Genomic DNA, 20,146 nt, shown 5'->3' with positions numbered 1-20,146 from the left:
TGCTGCGAACCTGAGAGAGAGGAGACAGCTCACTGACGGCGCCGATGTTTACATTTCTTCTTCTTACTTCTTTTTACAATTTTGTGCGCCGCACAATGGTTTGAAAATTTATTATTGGTCAAAACTGTTTTGCATATTGAGTTTACTGCGACAGAGCATGGAAAATAAATGGATTCGTTGCGCTGGTTGAGGAAAACTGACCATCATCATTTTATCTTTTTTAATTTCAACAAACGGAGCGAAATTTTAATAAGATACTTTGGATGTTTGGCCACTCCACACCACCAATGTGCGATTTTCAGCTCGGTTCGCGGTGACAGTTTGTGACAGGTCCTCCTTGACATTAAGTAGCACGCAATCGAAGCCAGCTGTCTCCTCTCTCTCAGCTGCGAACTAAAATGTGAACTGCCAAACAAAATACAATTCTTGGATGACTGATGGACCAAGAACAATTATGAAACCTCGTCATCCTGGGTTCGGACTTCGTTATCCATATGGATGACTGGGCACAAATTAATGTTATGAGTCGCATGTTTGTGTTTTGTGCATTTGTAATGTTCCATTTTATTGTTCGTATCTAGTTCCCAAACGTGGGACCCGATACGGAAAATAAAATGTGCATTTATGAGATTCCAATGTACTATTCGTTATAAAATTTCCCCAGAGATCCTTTCAGATTTTTCTGCAGGTATTGTCGCGCTTATCTTTTATTAGAGTCCTGCGGCGGTCGTACGCTCGCAAGGCATACCACCGCATGACAGTCGCAAGGCAAAACAAAAGAAAAAGTGTTCCCGCCAAAAACAAAAGCACGTGGGTTTCGCGAAGTGACAGATGTTTTTGAATGTATTTGTGACGAACGGCAAGAGTAGCTCAGTGGAATGAGTGTTCTTGCTGTCAAACCCCATATAGTGGAATTATATACTTTTAAATCTGGTGACGCTGTTATGATTAGTGACTGTCGCGCTAATATCAGAAGCCAGAGGCAGATAATCGCCATATTCTGATTTTTCTTGAGAGGCATAATATTTAAAAAAAAAAGACGTGGACACCGTCTTCAGCCAGAGGCTGCACAGACTGAATGAAACTTAGCACTAGACAAGGGACACACGGATCATGCACCAGTGGATACGGAGAAGAAACTATCCTCACGAAAAGTTTCTTCGCCCGGAGCGGGAATCGAACCCTCACCCCATAGCATGGTGCGATTTGAAGTTTGGTGACCCTAACCACACGGCTACGAGGCTCCACAAGCTCCATTTCTTCAGGGACTTCTCTATATATTCCTTCGAGAATCCCACTAGAGATTGCTCCAATAATTTCATATAGAAATTATTTCAGAAAAAAATCCAGATATCATTCAAAAATTAATTCAGGAATTTCTTTAAAATTTTGTACGAAAAATATTTAGGAGTCCATCTAAATGAATCAATACTTCGTTCAGAAATTTTCGCAGACATGGATTCCTTCAGATTTTTTCAAGGGATTTCAAGAGAAATTCTTGGTCAAGAAATCTCTAGTGGGGTTTCCTAAAGAATTCCTCAGGAGATTACTTCCGGGATTCTTATATCCCTTTCGTGACGGAGCGCAAAAAAAAGAAATCTTTATACAAATGGCTTAACTTTGGCTCTCCAGAACTCTAAGATTTCCCAACAAAACAACACTTATTTTACCTCATTTGAAAGAACTACTCTTTATCTTTCGATTTCTAGCTTTGACTACCTAGATAAATTGGAAATAAAAAATATGCGATAGATAAAACTTTTTCATGTTTTACGGTTTTTGTCCACTTTTTGTTTACCTTGTTGTGGTAAATCTCACAGGCAACGTAAACAAAAGTTTGTTTACACACAAACAAGTATAAGCAATGGCTGAATTATAGAAATAGTTTACATCAATGAAACAAAGTCTAAACAGATGAAAACAATATGCAAAACTGTTACCGCTAAACAGCACATAATTACTCCAGAGATTCACTCGAGAACACCTTCTGTGACTCTTTTAAAAAAAAGTTCAAGAATTATTTTAAAAAATTCTCCAAAAAAATCCTCTTGGAACTCTTTAAGATGTCTCCAAGAATTCCTTCTGGGATTTCTTCAGTTCTTTTTCTCAAGGAATTCCGCCACAGATTCCTCCAGAAATTCCTCTAGAGACTCCTGGGATTCTTACAGGCATGCCGTCAAAATTTCTCTAGGAATATTTTCATACCCAAAACTTTCCGACGGATCATCCAGGAACTCCTGCAGTAATTCCTCCAGTAATTTCTTCAGGGCTTCTTCCAGGGGTTCAACCAGAAATTCCTTCTGGGATTTCTCCAAGAATTTTCCCAGCGATTGCTCCGGGTATTCTACTAGGGAATGCTCCAGGAATTGCTCTGGTGATTTGTTAAAAAAATACTCTCGGGATCTCTTCAGAAACTTATTGAAGGGTTTCTTCAGAAATCCTTCTTTCATCTTTTCCAGGGATGCATCCAAGAATTTTTCAGATTTACCTGAAGATTTCTAGTAACTCCTCCAGCGATTTGTATTGAAATTCTACAAGATAATTTTAAAGGAATGCATATACTGCCGTGAATCGCAAGTCAGTTCCATATGTAAAAAGTAGGCATTGAGAAAATGGCCTCTTAAGTTTTCAAATTCGATTTATATGTGAAACTTCAAAAAATCTCCATGAACTGAAAACTTCTGCGATCATCATGAAATTTTCACATATTGATTCAAACGTGAAAACGTGCCAGGGAAAAATATAAAACTGGCTATAATAGTGTTAGGTTTTGTACTGGAGGGTGCACAAGTTCGTAATGGGACTGACTTGCGATTACATTTCATTATGGGACAACCTGACTTGGTGTTGTTTTTCAATTTTGCTGAACAAACTATATATTTTTTTGCACGCTGCTGAAAGATCATCCGAAGAATGCTCGAAAACGGCCATTAACTCATTTTTGCCCAAAATGCAGATGGGACTGACTTGCGATTCACGGCAGTTATAGGAGCCAAAAAGGCTGCACGTTCTCCAAGAAGTCATCCAGACAGTCTTTCATAATTCTCTCAAAAAACAACCTTGTAATAAATCCATGGGTTTATTACAAAGGCATACCTTCAGAAATTCTTCTTGCGATTTTTTCAGAAAAATATCGTGATATTCTGTTTTTTCTTCACAAAGAAAGCCTTCAAGAAGTTATCCATTGATTTTTTTCAGGAACTCCTTCATAGATTCCTTTAGGAATTGTTCAAGAGTGGTTTTAAAGCTGTTCCTTTGAATTTTATCAGGGATCATCTTCAGAATTTTGTGCAAGGATTCCTACGAAATTTTCTCTTGAAATTGCTCCAAGAAGTTGTGGCGTGGTAACAGATCTAAGAGTACGTGCGCAGGACGAAAGACTTCCAGCCCCTAACCTCCACGAGATTGAGGAGGAGGTTAGTTGGTTGATAAACAACAAAGCCGCTGGAGCAGATCAACTACTAAGCGAGCTACTAAAATACGGTGGAGAAGTACTGGTGAGAGCACTACACTGGGTCATTACCAAGATTTGGGAGGAGGAAGTATTACCGGAGGAATGGATGGAAGGTATCGTGTGTCCCATCTACAAAAAGGGCGACAAGTTGGATTGCGGGAACTACCGCGCGATCACACTACTGAGCGCTGCCTACAAGATACTCTCTCAAATTTTATGCCGCCGTCTATCACCGATTACAAGGGAGTTCGTGGAGCAATATCAAGCTGGATGGATTCATGGGTGAACGCGCTACAGCGGACCAGATGTTCGCCATCTGCCAGGTGTTGCCGAAATGCCGCGAATATAACGTGCCCACACATCATTTGTTCATCGATTTCAAATCGGCGTATGATACAATAGATCGAGAACAGCTATGGCAGATTATGCACGAATACGGACTCCCGGATAAACTGATACGGACGATACGGTTGATCAAGGCGACGATGGATCGAGTGATGTGCGTAGTTCGAGTATCAGGGACACTCTCGAGTCCCTTTGAATCTCGCAGAGGGTTACGGCACGGTGATGGTCTTTCGTGCTTGCTGTTCAACATTGCGTTAGAGGGTGTAATAAGGAGAGCGGGGATAAACACGAGTGGAACGATTTTCACGAAGTCCGTTCAGCTACTTGATTTCGCTGATAATATTGATATTATAGCTCGTAAATTTGAGACGATGGCGGAAACGTACATCCGACTAAAGAGTGAAGCCAGGCGAATCGGATTTGTCATTAATGTGGCGAAGACAAAGTACATGATGGCAAAGGGCTCCAGGGAGGAATCACCGCGCCCACCTCCCCGAATTTCTATCGACGGTGACAACGACAACGACACCAGCAGAGAAATTCAGAGACGCATTGTGGCAGGAAATCGAGCTCTACGATCCAACAAAGTTCGCCGTAACACGAAATTAACTATCTACAAAACGCTGGTAAGACCGGTGGTAAAGTGTTTCTTGTGGCTGAATTCGATTCCGAATCTATGTTATGATGGCAACCCTGTGCAGTACCAAAAAAAACTGCCCTCATAAAAACGATTCAATCAGTGTACATTACAAACAGAGCATGCTTTAATTAAGTAGCACTAGATGCTTTAAATAATCAACATCAGATTCACCGTTCTCCACAGCAGCGCAATAGGTAAGAAAGCATTATAGTCAGAATGCGAACATCCCAGCACCAAGAACCCAAGCATAAACGCATCCATTGCATCGCATCGTTACAACATTCCACTCTCTGCGAAGATGTAAATTTACGCTTTGAACTCGCTTTGAATTTCCTTTCCGGGTTTGGCTTATCCATGGGTTGGGTACGCCGACGGCTGCCTTATTCTCCAGCAACAACGCCATAATTGAGCTGACAACCGTTTATTCGAGAAGGAAGTAATCGTGAAGGTGGGTATTGTGTCCTCATCCGGGAGCCGGATGCAGAGCAAATTGCACACTGACTGCCAGGTAACTTCTGCCTCGACACAGGTAAGATCCATTGCACATTGCATTGTCACCAATGGATTTGAATGCAAGAACTAGGTAGGTGGAATGAATAAGAAGCTGTGTAGGGGTAGGCGGGGCAATATGGACACCCTAAGGTTTTTGCCAACTTTACCTGGCAAGATGTCAAAAAAGTTTAGTTTTTTGATACATGTATCCTTTTAAAGTCTATTTCGCATCTATTGCATAAGAATGCTCACGAAGAAAAATGATTTATCCACTTCAAAAAATGTTTTGAAAAATGTTAGTTTTTCATGACCGTCTTCAAGCATACGGGGCAGAATGGACACCCCCATGGGGCAATATGGACACCATGAGACTTTTACGAATTTCGTACATTATTTACACCTATAGAGCCATTTCATTACAAAACAACTATTATGGATGAATAATACGCCAAAGTAGTTCATTTTTGTTCAGTTAATTTAAATTCAGGCTGTTTTGAATAAAGCTTTGTTTTTTTCGGCATGTACAGCTGTGCCTAGAACAACTATTTTCCACTTCTGCCGTTTTTTGACCAATTTGTTTCACCCTATGTCTACTATAGTGAACATTTAACCGAAAATATACTGAAATCGAAGAATTTGGTTGGTTTGTGGTTTAGGTTATATTTTTCCCTTGCCGCTTCTTTCAAAAAGGTGAGTGTCCATTTTGCCCCGGCAGCAGAAGATATTTCCAAACTTGATTTTTGATATAATAAAGAAGAAAATATAAACATGTTAAGCATGTAGATACAGCAAAACTACTTGCATGTGTTCTAGAAATATTAGGTTTTAATCGACCTGCAATAAATTAATCACTAAATCTTATTTTAGATGGTGTGAAAATTATAATTTCCATGTACAAAAAACGGAGGACGCAACTTTTTCGTGTAAAATCAAGTATAATTTTAATTTCGAATGTTTATTTCCTGAAACCACGTTTTAGACCAATGGACTATATTCTCCATTCATTAAAAGTTCAAAAAAGTTCGCATATTTCAAAATACTGAGGGTGTCCATTCTGCCCCGGGTGTCCATAATGCCCCGCCTACCCCTAATTCTGGAACAGTGTAATAAATAAGCATTCAGGTATCGTTCGTTGTTATCTGATAATCAGACTTATTCGCTGATGTATAGCAAATAAAACAAGTGAAATTGTTGTAGCCTTGGATATTCTAAACAACTTAATCGAAGACTACAAAGTGATAAGATGCTTGTGAAAATGGAAATGCTTTAAAACCATATGAAGGTGCGTATTTCAACATGTAGGGTAATTCGCCGATTGTTGAATGGTTAGTATTGAAATTTTCTTTTCCATTTGTTTTTCCGTGCATAATCATACTTTAGTTGAAACATATCCAGTGAACGTCTAGATCCACTCATTTCTTATATGTACTTCCCATTGAAATTGCATTCCCTTAGATTCCATTTTCTACGAGATAATAGAACATTTGCATGGAAAGTCTGTAATCCAAATGTTGGACGCTTCCTTAGACTAGCTCATCCAAATGTTGGACGATTCTCGCTAATGGTTGAACGTTTCAAATTTTGTTCGTGATTGATGACATAAACCTATCATAGACCTGTATTTATTTTGAAATAAAAAAGTTATATTTTTGTCCTCCACTAGGGAACATAAACATACTCTGCAACTGCTCTCCATCCACGAGGTTTCATTTCCACAAACGATTAAGGGAATAAATTAATTAAAATAAAATAGCATACACGATCGATTTGCTTCCAAAAGTAGGCACCTATATCCTATTAATACAGCATTAAATCAACTACGCAGCGTTTCTACAACAGGAAACCGTTGTGATATTGTAGGCAGTGAGATGAGGCAGATCATTTTGTCGGTATTGCGCATTTTATGCTAAATTACACCATTAGATGAGCTTGTCACAAACATGAATCTTCGTAGACATCGAGTATTATGATGAATGTGTATTGTGTGCCTGGTTTGGTGCGATATGTGGGCTGCCTATCATCAGAAATATGTATGAACGTATATGATATATGTTACAATAGATTTTCGTTAAATTATTTCAATTTTATGATACGGTTTGATAGCCAACCAAACGGAATACTGAAAATAGAAATTATTAACCTAATTTGGAAACACGCTTCTGAGCTTCTCCATTGATATATGCTATCTATAGCATCTGGTCGTGTCTAGAAATATCCGCAATTGCTAAAAAGCCAGGAACCTAGAGGAAAAATCCCATTCTCCGTTCGAAAGAAAATCATTTTTCCGGCTATACAGGAACGTATTGCCGTCCGCCGGAGTACCTGTGTAAAACGAACACCGAAGCCTCAGTTGGTTCAATTTCAATCTGGAAAGCGCAAAATTAATTTAATTGTTTGCAAAGTCAATTTGCATTCATCCAGCAGCAGCGGTCGAGGCAGCTTCCTACATCCATATACTGAGGTTGGTACAGGTGACCTACCAGGCGTGCTACCTACACCGTACGTTGATAATGAAAAGAGTGAGGAGGTAAACCCAAAAGCCGCTTTGGTAAAAATGCTTCTGCAAAATTTGTTGCGCTGTGCTCTGGAAGGCGATCGGAAACCACAGAAGGCATCGAAGAAAGGCAGGCATTCCCTTAACAAAAAATAATACCCAGAAGTTCTATCGTACCACCAGCTCACCGAGAAGACGGAAGCATTCCAATTTGGTAAAACATTATTAGTTGTCCTGGGAATTCCCACCCACCGCAGTTTACCACAAAAGGAATGCAAATAATGTCAAGTCAAAGCATTGTGGCGAGAGCATAATCTCGACAATGTACGAACACTCGATGCAATTAATTTTTCAAAAATATGAATGAATACTGAATATCTAATAAGTAAAAAAGGGGCACAGCATAGGCTGAGTAACGCGTAATACAGACCTCATTATTGGGGTGATTAGTCTCTTCTTAGCAATATCAATACCTACCTCTTCGTGGCACCCACCGGGCTGTGAGCAACCTCAAGATCTGGAACCAACCCCGGTAGAAACTTTGGTCTAAGGCTGACAGGGAAGTGGCAACACACGCGTGCTGGGGATAACTTTCATCGTGATGGACTGGCTATATGCAGAGGCGCGTGACCGGTTGGTGACCGAGTGACTAAGGAACGTGCAGAACGTCCTAGGTCTACTAACCCCAATTCAAGATGTCAAGCGACCCGTGCCGAGGAATGAGTGATCGAGGGGGTGAAAAAGATGCTCGATCGTTAACGTAGCTTGTGGGGTACCTGGGCATCCCCCACAGTATTCTGTCCCTTATCGCGTTAATGACAGGCTCTGGCTCTGGCTCTTGTGGACCTCTTTTTCCGTGTTACTCGTGGGATCTAAAATGAATCAACTTAACCAAAATCAGAAATCGAGCGGTGCTGGTAACGACGAAGCTAACCCGTTCGCAAGAAGTGGGTTGGCTAGGTCTCCGTTAAGGAGAAGTGAAGAATCAGGAGCAGGAAGGTGCGCAGGGGAAATAGTGGACGGAGCATGGTTGATGAGGGCTATCAACCAAAACAGAGAAGAACTGTCCACAATTGAGGTGGCTAAGCAGCAGCTTGGCAAGATCATCGACTTTGCGTTCACGAAATCCAACATTAGTAAGGACCTGAAAACGGCCTTGTTGCGACTTCGTCAGTCGATGGACGTTGCCAAGCACGAACACGCGTTACTCGCGAAGACTGCTAGAACGGCGGTACCTGTGAAGGAAAAGGATACGAAGTCTACACAGACAGAGGCCTCAGCTTTTCCAGGAAGTTCAAGAGGTGTGACGGATGCGACTGCTCGTTACAAGTACTCGCAGAACCGGGCGAGGCAGCCATCAGGTGAGGAGCTGTCTGGCGGTGCCCGCAAGGCTAGGCGTATACTTACTCCGAAGACCGGCAGCAAGGCTGGTAAGTCGGACCCCAGCCAGGTGTCTCGGAAAGCTGGGAAGGGTGGGCCTGAGAAGGCTGGCCCATTTCGGAAGGATGGGAACAAGGTGTTGCGACCATTGGTAGGCCCTCAGCAGCCACAGAGTAGAGCGAACCAAGGGTAGGACCCCCCTTGGATTAAGGTCGAGCGGAAGAAGAAGACTAAGCCGCAGGTAGAAGTAGTGAGTAACGCCAAACCAAGGCATAAAAGGTAGGGGCCAAGCGTGAGAAAGGCGACGCGCTCGTAATCAAGACAGAACAGTCGAAGTACTCGGACGTCTTGAAGGCGATGCAAAGCGACGCCAAGCTCGAGGGTCTGGGAGCTGACGTGCGCAGTATCAGACGTACTCGTACGGGCGAGATGATCCTGGAACAGAAGCATGATAAGGAGCGCTAGGGCCTATATGAGTTTGGCGGAAGAGGTCCTTGGCGAAGGAGTAGAGGTGAGGGCTCTCATGCAAGAGGCGATTCTGAATGTCAAAGACCTAGACGAGGTCACCGATGTGGAAGAGCTCGTCACAGCACTGCGGCAAAAGTGTGAGGTGCAGGTGGCCGCCGCAGCCGTTAGGCTGGCTGGGACACAGATAGCTTTCAGAAAAACTTGTTGTTAGAAGGCACAGAATGTTGCTAATTGACAAATTGTGAGATGAATTTTTGAAAAAAATATCGCGTTCTGGTGGGTTTCGAACCCACGACCCCGTATTCGCTAGACCGGTGATTTAACCAACTAAGCCACAGAACAGGTAATAATTCTGCGGAACAGAAAGCCAAACTGAACCCGAGCCCTCACCATGAACATTCCTTTTTTTTTCGTTAAAGTAGGGATGATAAAGGTGCGCTGGAGTGTATGTCAGCTGACGTTCCACGAGCCACCGGAGGTTTGCTATAGGTGTCTTTAAAGATAGAGTCAAACTGTCTTCGGAAAAAAATATGGGTTTTTACCATACCTAAAAGTTTCCCATACACGACTTTTTTGTAAAACGTGAAACAAAAGCTTGAATTTGATAATATGATTTTAAAGAATATAATCGTTCTGATTTTCTAGAAAAACATAGCATGTACCCCTAGGAATCAAATTATCAATTTGAAGCTTCTGTTTCACGTTTTGCAAAAAAAAATTCGTGTATGAAAAACTTGTAGGCATAGTAAAAACCTACATTTTGTCTGAAGACAGACTCTATCTTTGAAATTGTATGAGTTATATGTAGTTTTTCGATTTTCTGAGGAGGTTTTTGGAGTTGATTTATTCCAATTAAAAAAAAAACGTTCTCGTAATTTTTGCTTCAAGTTTGGCTTCATATGCGACCTTCCAAATGCCGCTTAAAGATTTTTTTTATTTTACCAACTCCATGAGATATAAGCATTTCAAGACATCGTTGTTTTTAAGTCAAAATTGCCCATGACATTTGAATGACAAGACCTAGCAACATGCAATGTTCAGAACAAATATGCGTCATTACTTGCTCTTTAAATACTCCAAAGCTCACATCTTCGAAAAAAATCAAATAAAAAAGTTATTGCGAAAAAAACGTTTTTGGGGGGCTCACCCTAAATCAAAACTTAAAATTGACCTACTATGTTCAAATTAAAAGCTAGATAAACGGTGTATTCGGCAAAGTTGCTCGAAATAGCATTGCCAACAGCTTTGCTGAAGAACTCGATCGCGTATGACTTAAAATTAAAATGTTCTATTCCAGATTTGAGTTAAGACGAGGACCACCCTAATCAATTTTTTTTGGAAAAGATGCAGCAAATAAATGCAAACAACTTCTCTGAAGACACCAAACGCCTAAAATTAACGAAAACAGAGATACGGATTTTTTTTCCTGCTAAAACGTCGATTCGGACGATTGCGCACTGTGACACGGCTCAGCAATGAATTAACTACATCGGCTGTTTTCTTACTCTCCGCATCGACCAATGTGGCCCTAGCTTCTATGCGCGAAAAATCGCTAAAAGTAAATCGCAAAAATATTGTATGGCGAATAGCATCTAAAGGCAAATTCTTCACATTATTCGAAAAAATATTTGGTAGTGGTTGGGCACAATGGTGACCACTATTAAGCCTACCAAATATTTTTTTGGGAAAAGCTTTGTATTTCAAGTAATTCAAGTTTAGATGCATTTCGCCATACAAAATAAAATTGATTTACTCCTACTGATCAACTGTGGCTGCGCGTAAAGCGGGTAGTCCATTGCTTTGTCAGGCGGATTCTAAGTGGAGGACGAGCACCCGCCGGCAACGGCAATTGGGTCGCGGATGGGTCCAGAAAAATGGGTTAATGCTCCGTCCAGGAGTTGGTGTCTACTACCGATGAGGGCTTCGTGGTCGTCAAAGTAAACGGGGTCTTTTGCTGTAGCTGTTATGCGCCTCCGCGGTGGTCGGCCGAGCAGTTCATGCAGATGCTGAACCGCATAACGACCGTGCTAACAGGGTGAAGGCCAGTATTACCAGGTGACTTTAATGCCTGGGCCGTGGGATGAGGAAGCCGTTCACGAATCAGTGGGGTCAGTTCTTGCTAGAGACACTAGATGTCGACTTGGCTAATGTCGGTACCAAGACTACCTTTAGTCGGAACGGTGCGGAGTCGATTATTGACATGACTTTTTGTAGTCATGGTCTAACAAGTAGTTCTAACTGGAGAGTAGACGATAGCTACACTCCCAGCGATCACCTGGCGGTTCGCTACAGTATCGACCACAAAAACAGCAGGCAGCGGGTACAGGAAGAGGCGACTGAGCCAAGGCCAAGCCCTCGCCGGTGGAAGACATCATACTTCGACGAAGGGGTATTCAGGGAGGCGCTCCGCCGTGAGCGAAACCTGCTTGGTATAGACGGCGGCGAGCTGGTAGCGGTGCTCTCGCGTGCGTGCGATGCGATCATGTCTAGGCGAGTCCATCCTAGAAATGGGAGGAAACCGACTTACTGGTGGACCGACGCGATTGCCTACGGGCTAGGCGGCGGATGCAGCGAGCACGATCAGAGGAAGAGCGAAACGAACGGCGGGTGGTGTTCGCCGCTGCAAAAGCCGCGCTCAAGACCGAGATAAGAGCAAGCAAAAAGGCCTGCTTTGAGGGTCTCTGTCAGAGTGCCAATACGAACCCGTGGGGTGACGCCTACAGGATCGTTATGGCCAAGACGAGAGGTGTGATGGCTCCTACAGAGCAATCTCCAGAGATGTTGGAGGGGATCATTGGAGGACTTTTTCCGCGTCATGATCCTAGTCCTTGGCCTCCTTTCGTAGGACAGCCGGGGACTGGGGCTGGCGATGAGGAGAGGGTCACCGATGTGGAACTTGCGGGGATAGCTAAGTCCCTTAGCGTAGGTAAGGCTCCAGGTCCGGACGGAGTTCCGAACCTGGCCTTAAAAGTAGTTATTGCAGAGGCTCCCGAGATGTTCAGGTCTGCTATGCAGAAATGCCTGGACGAGGGAGTTTTCCCAGAAGCTTGGAAGAGGCAGAGCCTGGTACTATTGCCAAAGGCGGGGAAACCACCCGGAGACCCGTCGGCATATAGACCAATATGCTTGATTGACACGGCGGGGAAGGTGCTCGAAAAGATCATCCTCAATAGAATGTTGCGGTTCACCGAGGGCGAAAATGGTCTTTCGAGTAACCAGTACGGCTTCCGGAAGGGGAGGTCCACCGTGGACGCTATCTTGTCGGTTACAAAAACCGCCGAGAAAGCACTCGAGCCTAAGAGGAGGGGAATTCGCTTTTGCGCGGTAGTGACTCTGGATGTAAGGAATGCGTTTAATAGCGCCAGCTGGTCTGCTATTGCCGATGCGCTCTTGCGTCTGGGGATACCGGAGTATCTGTACAAGATTCTCGGAAGTTACTTTCAGAATCGTGTACTAGTCTACGACACGGAGGTGGGTCGGAAGTGCTTTCACATAACCTCAGGAGTCCCGCAAGGTTCCATCCTGGGTCCGGTGTTATGGAATGTCATGTACGACGAGGTGTTGAGGTTAGAGTATCCAGTGGGAGTGGATGATTTGCCGGATTTGCCGACGACATTACGCTCGAAGTCTACGGTGAAACGATCGAGGAGGTAAAGTTGACTACCAACCACTCGATCAAGGTTGTGGAGGCGTGGATGCGGTCCAGGAAACTGGAGCTGGCTCACCACAAGACAGAGGTGACGGTTGTTAACGACCTGAAGTCGGAGCAGCAGACGGAGATCAGTGTAGGAGACTGTACTATCCTGTCAAAGCGCTCCGTCAAACACTTGGGCGTGATGATCGACGATAAGCTTACCTTCTGTAGCCACGTCGATTATGCCTGTAAAAGAGCCTCCACAGCTATTGCGGCACTGTCCCGGATGATGTCCAATAGCTCTGCGGTGTACGCCAGTAAGCGCAAGCTTCTGGCTAGTGTTGCTACATCCATACTTAGGTATGGAGGCCCGACGTGGGGCACCGCGCTAAGTACTAAATGCTACCGACGGAAGCTGGAAAGTACTTGCAGGCTTATGTGCCTGAGGGTTGCGAGCGCGTACCGTACCGTGTCACACGACGCTCTCTGCGTCATTACTGGTATGGTGCCCATCAGCATTCTTATCAGTGAGGACATGGAGTGCTTCGAAATGCGCGGCACAAGAGGCATACGCAGGACTGTCAGGATGGCCTCTATGGTCAAATGGCAGCGCGCGTGGGACAGTTCCACCAAAGGAAGGTGGACCTATAGGTTGATACCGAGGGTAGATAGTTGGATTAATATGCGCCATGGGGAAGTCACATTCCACTTGACACAGGTCCTTACAGGTCATGGTTGCTTCCGACAGTATCTACACCGTTTCGGGCATGCGGATTCTCCCGAATGCCCAGTGTGCAATGGTTTAGAGGAAACGGCGGAACACGTTTTGTTCGTGTGCCCGCGTTTTCGCACAATGCGTGACCGCATGCTTGCCACATGCGGGGAGGACACAACTCCGGACAACTTGGTCCAGAGGATGTGTAGGGATGAGTTTGGCTGGAACGCCGTTTCAACGGCTATTACCCACATCGTCTGGGAGCTACAGAGGAGGTGGCGCGTGGACTCGGAGAATGGCTAGTCCAAATGCAGTACAAGAGATGGTCCAGGGGTTCGGAGTCGGCTTCGTAGGTCATACCGGTGCCCTGCGGTCGAGATCGACCCTTACAACGATTAAGTGGCCGCGGAGAGGAAGTCACGGTAGCGGTGCTGTCGTGGCGTCGGTCTACTGGGTTGGATCCGAGCCCGCGGTTGGAAAGGGGTCCCCGGCAAGGGTCGGGGTAGGTGAGATCCTGCTGTCTGCAACCTACGGGTGCATCTGATAGGGCCTGAAGGGTAGTGATACCCTTCCTTACGGGCAGGTCAGATCGGGTTGCACGTGGGCATCAGTTCTTGATGTCCGCTCAGCAGTAGAGCGCGGGCGGGGTTGACCCTGCCCGCCTTCCGAGGACAAAGGGAGTGGCGAGGACCACTCGGGAAACTGGCTAAGCGCCAGCATGCTACCGTGATGGACTCTCGAAAGCGAGTCATCGATGTTCGTTGCTGCAGGCTACGCAGCTAACCTTGTGGGTGCGATGTGCACTAGTCCCTCTCTGAAGCAATACCTTCTTGGTGGTTCCGGAGAGACGTAGGTTTGGCGACCATAGGAATGGTTTAGTGGGTACGAGGAGAGAGTAGTCCTGGATTTTACTTTTGTTGTAGAAGACGGCCTGTCAGACCTACACTACCCTAACCTTCTGTTAGAGTGTCTGTTGAGCAGATTATCCCCCTATGGTTTAGAAGGAAAAAAAAAGAGGAAACGGTGGAACACGTTTTGTTCGTGTGCCCGCATTTTCGCACAATGCGTGACCGCATGCTTGCCACATGCGAAGAGGACACAACTCCGGACAATCAATGTCCAGAGGATGTGTAGGGATGAGTTTGGGTGTAATGCCGTTTCAACGGCTATCAACCGCATCGTCTTGGAGCTACAGAGGAGGTGGCGTGTAGACTCGGAGATTGTCTAGTTCGGATGCGGTACAAGAGATGGCCTTCAGCAGGTCAGATCTGGCACGTAGGTATCAGTGGGGTGCGGGCGTGGAGCTCCGAGGACAAAAGGAATAGTGAGGACCACTCGGGAAACTGGCTAAGCGCCAGCATGCTACCGTGATGGACTCTCCAAAGCGAGTGATCGGTGTTCGTTGCTGCGGGCTGCGCAGCTAACCTTAAGGGTGCGATGTGCACTAGCCCCTCTCTAAAACAATACCTTCTTGGTGGTTCCGGAGAGACGAAGGGTTTGGCGACCATAGGAATGTTGTTTAGTGGGTCGAGGAGAGAGTAGTGCTGGCTTTTACTGCACGCTCAGAAAACCGTTCTGATAAACGTGAACAAACAAACGCAAATATGAGAACAAGCAAATATACACCGTGAACTGGAACTAGTTCCAGCTGTCAATATGGGCGTTCTAGAAAACGTGAAATCTAGTTCATGGTGTACATTTCTTATTGTTGTTATCGTTGCTATGCATAGTTCCCGTTCGTTCCCGTTGCCGTGATTGGGAGTTCACGTATATCGGAACGGTTTTTTTTTAGCGTGTAGTGTTGTAGAAGACGGCCTTAACCCCACACTACCCGGACCTTCCTGTTCAGGTGTCACATTGACTGTTCAACATTGCACTCGAAGGAGCGAAAAGGAGGCCTGATGTGCATAGGAATGGCACTATCATCACACGGTCGCAGATGCTCCTAGGCTTCGCGGTCGATGTTGATCTCTTCGGCATCGATGATTGGGCAGTGGAGGAAGCTTATGCCCTCTGAAGAGAGAGGCAGCGAGGATAGGCTTGATTAGTAACTCTACCATGACAAAGTACATGGTAGCAGGCGGAGACAAAAGCAGGCCTAGTGCTGTAGGTAGTGGTAGATGGCAATGTATTTGTTGTTGAAGTTGTTGAAGAATTGTGGAGTACGGGATTCTTAGGGTAAGTATCCCCAAGGACTTTTTCGAGTGTATAAGGTTATCGAATCTACATGCGTAACTAGCAACACTCCAGAAACCTTTGTTAAGATCCTATGAGACCCTCCTACTGCAATGCCCCTGAGATCTCTCCGAAACTCTTTGACATCCCCAGGAAAACCTTTGAAATCCCTGAAATGCTTTTAAATCTTCCTGAAATACTGTCCAACTGTCCTTTATGCCAAATGACATAGATTCCTAGGACATCGTAATGTTAATCTGATCGTGTGGTTAGCCGGAAAGCGAAATTGCATTGGTCTTGAGACGAAATCCAACTGTTGAAGTGAAAACTGTAATAACTGTAAACTAATGTTTTGTACCAAACACGCAACAATTTACTTTTACTCGGGGATGATGAACACTCTTATACCTTTGGAGACGGAATTTTCACCTTTCTGGATGCTACCTCGCTGGTCTAGAACACGTTTGTGATGGTCGATTTTGTCGGCTGGGCACATACGACCCATCCATCCCCAAAGGGTTAAAGTTATTCAGAATATTGAGGTCATATTTTTGCTTTTGAATTGGAATAAAACAACAGAGGAGATACCAATATTCCATTGAAAATGAATAACGCACAGAAGAAAATAGAGAAAAAAAACTAAAAAAAAACAATGAATAATGTAATCAATAAAATGTGTGGGCACATCACTCAATCATAGCTAGAAGAGGCGTCATAATTTTCGAGAGCAACATGTGGCATACCGACACGAAAAAATGATCAATTTCCGACTGCAGGATGGGAAGTTTCAACCTGAACTGCGCAGAAAATATGCCGGGGCTGGTGGTTGTCTATGAAATTGAATAGGCAAATCAAAAAACGATGAAAATTCAAATTCATGAAAAGTTCATCCTCCATCTACCTACTACCATCCGGTTCCGATAATCCATCGGAATTTCGAGTAGGGTCATGTATGTGCCGTGCCGGAAGTCTCTTCACTGGGTGCGTTGTTGTGTCCCCTCCCGGGGAAATGAGTGTGGGACGTGCAGGAACAGGAAGCCCCGGCCGGGACAGCGAAAAGAAAAATTTATGTATGCTAATTTTATTGCTTTGGAGCACAAAAGAGAGCGACAAGTGAAAGTGTGCGTGTGTGAATGTGGGTGTGAGTAGATGGGTGTTGTCGGCTTTTCTTCATGGGGATCAGGTCGGGGTCCATGTTCGGTGGTAACCCCATCGAGCAGCACCAACAACAAGCGAGTGTGGTGGTGGTGGCCGTGCCGTGGTACAAACATACATATTCGCTTAATTTTCCGACGACACCATATGTCAGAAGTTTTTATATTTTATTTATACTTTATTTTAAAATTTATCACGTGTCGCACCCGTTCCACGGCCACTTCTTCCGGTTTCCTGGTTAGAAGGTTGCAATTCGGTGTGTGCACCTATGTGAGGCGCGATGGGAGATTTGAGCCGAGCTGAGCTGAGTGGGGATGTTCATGGCATTGATGATGAAGCACGAATCATAACCATGGAGACAATGTAATTGAATTTGGAAGACTGCAAACGGATGGGTGTCAGAACGATGCTTCTCTGGTGTGTACTTGTTGCTCTTGGTAGCAGTTTCTTCTTGGAAGTTTATGATGTTTTAGGAGCTTTAGAGTGAAAGATAATAACAATGACACAGCTCATCTGATATGATTGCATTAGGTGCTAAAGGAGATGGTGAATGTCAACTGCTTATTTTACGTTGAAGATTTTATGCTGAACATTCTTCAAATTGATTTACACTTGATAGAGATGGAAAGTTTTTCCTCTGATATTGTTTATAGTGTGTATAGCCATATACACAGAAAAAAATACTGCGGTAGCTGCTACTATAAAATTGTGTTCAAACTTACTATGGCGTTTTATATTGAAAATAACAGTGAAAACAGTCAGCGAAACCGAATTGTCGTTGTAATTACTATGCTCTACATGAATTTAGCACTAGTAATTTCCACCATACCTCACAGTTAAACTAACCGCTACGAAAGTACTGCTTTTGTGGTAGCAATAACCATGCGCGTTAATGTCACTGAAATTGCCGTACTTTTTTACCATGTTTATGGTTATCTCAACCGTTCTGCACCGACAAATTTCAGCTGATCATGCTTTGCGCTCGATTTTACTACAAGCATGGTAATTTCGTTTAGAACTTGATGTATACGAGGCGGCGCCATGTTGATTCAGATGCGAATTCTTTCGGTCGCGGATTTGTTGTTTAGTTTCGTTCTTAAAGAGTTTATTGATAAAAAAAGACCAGGAAACTTCACAAAATACGAATTGAATTGTTGCAGGTAAGTCTGTGGAATCTATTGCGTTAAAGCAGTTCTAAATTATTTACAACATACTTCCAGTTTAAAAATCGACCTGCTAGAGCAGACCGCTAAATCAGCAGATGCTGGGAGAGTTCCGGGAAGTGGAAAAGTTCTCACAACAACCCAAAACAGCGGCAATCAGGATCAATTAGAGTCAGCTGTGTAGGATTCTCGATCGCTCCGGTAAATTCTATCCACCGAAACTTATGGCATCGATCGAGACGCTGGAATGTCTGCTGAACATTTACAAGATGCTGGTGATAGGTAAGTTATTGGACTGATACGAACTGAACGCATAACATTAATTTGATTGATTCTAGGTGCTGGTGGCTTGTGAACTGTTGAAATATCTGGCCCCAATTAGTCAATGGTTTTCGATGCTGGAGTACTAAGAGGACGGATCGGTCGATAAAACTTTCATGATACCGCAGATGGATGGCAGAACCGAAGGATTCATGGCAGAACCGGACTGCGGAAATGACGACACTCGATTGTACGCTGGATTTATTTTCTTCGCAGGTTTGTTTTTGTGGGACATTTGATTCTTGCAATCAATTATCCTCTTATAGGGTATTGATTCCCTTATTAAGCATGTGGCTCCCATTTTCATCCCACGAAAAACAAAGGATTGAAGCGCTGTTTGCTTTGTTTCTTATTTTTGTATTTTTTGTTTGAAGTGAGCACCCATGAAAGCAAAAAGAACGGAGTCAATCGGTGCCGTAATCGCTTGTTTTCGAATAGGATGAAAATGGGAGCATGAGATTACTGATGGCACACATACCCTATTTCAAATTTACAGATAACTAAGACTGTTCTTCCACTTTACCAAAACACTTCGTCGCCGGAATATTGCATCAAGCATTCATCTATGCCAGTCGTCCTGTGGCCTAATGAAAATGCCTTCGGAAGGGACATCGGACTGTCAAATTAGAGTCTATGACATGCAGAACCTGTTCAGACTACAACGTGTCAACCGAAATCAATCAAATACGGTTCTCTAGCGGCAGAAAAACTATGAATAAATTATGGTGGATTACAAGCTTAAGTTTTAAAAAATTCAGATGCTCTACTTGTTAAAATAGCAGACAAAGTGTACTAAATAAGTATATCAATTAATGTTTTCAAATGACGCAACATAGAAATATGCTTGTTTAATATACTTGTTTTATTTTAACAAGTGGAGCATTTACTCTATGTTATTGCTGCATCTAATACAGTACAGTAAAAGATACACTGGGCATGGTTAAAATTACTATGACCGCAAAATACTATGTTAACACAGAGTTTGTTGATTTTACTATTTCTGTAGTAGAAAAAAAATACTACAAACATGGTAAAAACAACTGAAAGCCGGACATGGTAAAAATGACTGCTCATGTAGTTGTGATAATACCATAATATAGTCTGCTGAAAAACGCTGGTACGTTGCGATCAATTTAACCCCTTGAAATGGTATTTTCGACCGCAACATTTTTTTGTGTGTAGGATAGTGGTGAAATTAAGTCATTGAGGATAAATTTTTGGACTCCCCATAATTGCACAACAGTAACATTCGACAAAATTTGGCTTTGGAAAAAAAAATATAGCCCAATAGTTGCAACTTTCTCTACTTCTCTAGGATGGAAAAAGATCGGAATTTCAAAAAAAAAATCCCTAAATTTTATAATTAATCGTTTAAACCTTTGGAGCCGGAGGGGTCACATATGACCCCAACATAGAAACGGATGTATAAATTCACCCATTCGATAAAACAGAATACTGTCTTCGGCAAAGTTGATGCAAATTGAGTCTTCTATTAGGGAAAATGGGAATATTTGTATTTGGGACTTCATTGATGACCTAGAACATCCTGAACACCATCAAATTCAAAAAAAAAAATAAATTGACATACCAGTTGTTCTAAAAGCCGAACTTGGATGTGGGTTTCGTTTATATGTATTCATTAAGCCTTCGTCAAAAATATCAAAATATGTTTTATATTCTGGGATGTTCTAGGTGTTCCAAACTGTCATA

At 43.5% G+C, this 20,146-nt stretch overlaps 1 protein-coding gene and 1 long non-coding RNA gene across 2 annotated transcripts in view; both read left to right on the top strand.

The window, feature by feature from the left end:
- LOC134287830 (uncharacterized) overlaps positions 1 to 20,146 on the top strand; it is a 216,384-nt gene that overhangs the window by 152,360 nt on the left and 43,878 nt on the right. The window lies entirely within an intron of this gene.
- LOC134286325 (uncharacterized) lies at positions 17,626 to 19,613 on the top strand. The gene is made up of 3 exons (XR_009996881.1): positions 17,626 to 18,112; positions 18,173 to 18,652; positions 18,933 to 19,613. It is a non-coding gene; the product is annotated as an uncharacterized LOC134286325 (long non-coding RNA).

Source organism: Aedes albopictus, chromosome 2 (genome assembly GCF_035046485.1).
Source record: "Aedes albopictus strain Foshan chromosome 2, AalbF5, whole genome shotgun sequence".
Classification (NCBI taxonomy): Eukaryota; Metazoa; Arthropoda; class Insecta; order Diptera; family Culicidae; genus Aedes; species Aedes albopictus.
The sequence above is the reverse complement of the archived record's forward strand: the minus strand, read 5'-3'. Positions and strand labels throughout refer to the sequence as shown.